This window comes from Ochotona curzoniae, unplaced genomic scaffold, assembly GCF_017591425.1.
Source record: "Ochotona curzoniae isolate NIBS_2020 unplaced genomic scaffold, NIBS_Ocur_1.0 contig_3432, whole genome shotgun sequence".
Taxonomy (NCBI): Eukaryota; Metazoa; Chordata; class Mammalia; order Lagomorpha; family Ochotonidae; genus Ochotona; species Ochotona curzoniae.
The window spans coordinates 17568958-17571912 of NW_024465859.1; the positions used below are offsets into that span (position 1 = coordinate 17568958).

At 37.7% G+C, this 2955-nt stretch overlaps 1 pseudogene; it reads right to left on the bottom strand.

Moving 5' to 3' along the window:
* Positions 1–1243: 1243 nt before the first annotated feature.
* LOC121156496 lies at positions 1244–2353 on the bottom strand (annotated as a pseudogene).
* Between the last annotated feature and the right edge of the window lie 602 nt (positions 2354–2955).

Below are 2955 nucleotides of genomic sequence, written 5' to 3' on the forward strand. Positions count from 1 at the left end.
ATTACACTTTATCAAAAAATATATAAGAATTTTTATTTAAAGCTACTGGACTAATGTGATAGAATAAAAAAATAAATACCCTAATTTTTTTATGGAAAATCAATATTGGGTAACCATCTTATTATTATTATTACTATATTTTTTTGCCAAATAAAGGCCATAAAATGAAACAAACAAACCAAACACCATACTGACGCAACTATGAACAAATAAAATAACAGCTGAACAAGTACTAAAAGAAGTAAAAAGGAAATAATTTCAAGCACAAAACCCAGCTAATAAGCTGAATTAATCTTTTTGCATTAAAATATTTATTCATTTGGGGCTTAGTGTGATAGCCTAGTGGCTTACATATGCCAGGATCCTATATGGGTTGCCAGTTCCAATCCCAGAGGCCCTGCTTCCCATCTAGCTCCCTATTTGTGGCCTGGGAAAGCAGTGGAGGATGGCCCAAAGCCTTCTGCTCCTACACCTGTGGGGGAGACCGGTAAGAAGCTTTTGGCTTCTGGCTTTGGATCAATACAGCCCATATTTATTTATTATTATTGCAAAGTCAGATACACAGAAAGGAAGAGGAACAGAGAAGATTATCAGTTCGTTTCTTCACTCCCCAAGCGGTTGCAATGGCCAGAGCTGCACAGATCTGAAGCCAGGAGCCAGGAGCTAAGTCTCCCACGTGAGTGCAGGGTCCCGAGTCTTTGGGCTGTCCTCGACTGCTTTCCCAGACAATCAGGGAGCTGGATGGGAAGCAGGCTGCTGGGATTAGAACCGGGGCTTATATGGAATGCCAGTGCATGTAAGGTGAGGCCTTTAGCTGCTAGGCCTAAATTAATCTTTCTTAAAAATATTTTGTAACATTTACTTTTTCCACATGATTAATACTTCATTAGGTGACAATATCAAAACAATGGCCAGTAGAAAATAATAACAAAGAAGCAAAAAGAACAGAAAAAAAAAAAAAAACTGTTCTTCAGGCACATAAACAAAGGCTACCCACAGTAATTAAATCTGAAAGGTCACCCTTGTAAATGTGGATTCTACTATTCTACTTTTTTGTACTCTCTGTGTTAGTTATCACAGACTAGCAAAGGTTTCTGTTTCTGGGGACTGTATTAGCTCGCTAAAGATGGTTTCCAATGGCATCCATTTAGTTGAAAATGATGAAATTCCATTCTGCTTTTTTTTTTACAAAGAAAATATTTGTAAATATTTTTTACTTGTTTACCAAAGACTCTAAGAAATAATATAATAAGTTTAACAAGTTATGACAAGACACAGATTGGGTTGAAAATCTATAGATGAATAATTTGCTTTGTTTTGCTCAACCTCCCCTCTAATCTAGCAGATGGCCCCTCTGGCTTATTCCTAACCGAAGCGTGATGTATCCAGGTTAGAGGATGACGGTTTCCATCGATTAGTTATCATCTTTCTCTTTTTTTTCTTTTCCTTCTTTTTCTCCGGGCTGGGAATTGCTGTGCCAGCGCATGGCTCCTCCTCAGAAAGCGGTTCTTCCTTAATGTGCTTCTGTTTATCCTTTTTCTTTTTCTTCTTCACAGGAGTTTTCCTCTTCTACCTCGACTATATCTTCTTCCTCTTCTTCAACTTTAATTTTATTCTTAGCCTTTTTCGCTTTCTTTTCAGTTACTGGAGTCCTCACCAAAATCATCATAACGAACAGCCCAAACAGTTTTGGCTGCCAGCATTCGGGAAATCTTTCCTTTGTGTTTAGGACTTGTCTGGCCCACAAGTGAAACACGGTAAATTAGATCATATTTTGGGGTGTCCCGTCGAGATTTGAGGGCCCGGAAGAGTGCCTTTTCTGTTCCAAGAATCTGAAGCGTAGAAGTTGCATGCTTGGCCAAATTCAAAAGAGAACCTGCATGAGCAATAAGCAGTGCTTCAACTAATCCCCAACCGTGACTGAGACATTGGGTGCAATAGCCATCTTGGGATTCTGCAGATATTCATACTGCTGGGTTCTATATTTGAAGATTTCAATTACTTGGGTGCCAAGATGCAGAATGTTGCAAATAACTTCTTCTGAAACTTCTGTCCCCATAAATATTTCTGCAGCTACTTTCACTTCAGCTCCAACTTGTTCTGGGAGCAGTTAAGAAAGTGTAGCAAAAACATAGTTCTTCCTATCGCCAACTTTCTGTAAACACTTGCAGTATATCTAATTATCTGAAATCATTTTTCCTAATCCAGGGAAATGCAAGCCATGCCATTCTTTATTTTGCAAAATGTAGTTATTCAGTTCTTCATCCAAGTCATCCAACAAAGAAATAGCCTGAGCAATCATTGTGTCCACTTTGTAAGCACTAAATTTCAATCTATACTGAGAGGCAGAATTTCATGGCATCACATAGTCCATGTGCTGCATTCTCCTTCACTGGTCATCTGTTGACAGGCATCTAGGTTGAATGCATTTCTTAGCTATTGTGAACTGGGTTGTTGTAAACACATAGCTCTCTCATATGCTGATTCATTTCATCTGGATAAATTCTCAAGAGTGAGATGTGTGCTCCAAAATTTAATAGTCCTAGTTTGCAAAATAAAGAGAAAAAAAAAATCTGAATCTGTGGCTATTGGAGTAGCTGAGATCATCAGGAACAAAATAGTACATCAGTTTGATCTAATTTGATTTGCATATGCACTGTCTGTATATCAAAATCTAAAGTGGTAGCCGAATTACTAGTCTGTCAGTTTGAGAGCTGATTATAAATATACCATTTAAATACATTGGCTGTATTTAAATCATTTTACCTGGCATCAATTCTGGCATTTTTTCTCTTTTGTAAGAGGACCCAAGTCTCAGAAAATTTACTTGTTTTCTAACCAACCCTTTTGGACATCTGTTATATCAAGCGGGTCCTATTCAAAATGATGAAGATTCAAAGCTGAGTACGAGCATTTTTTCATATGTTTGTTTGCCATTTGGGTTTGTTCTTTTGT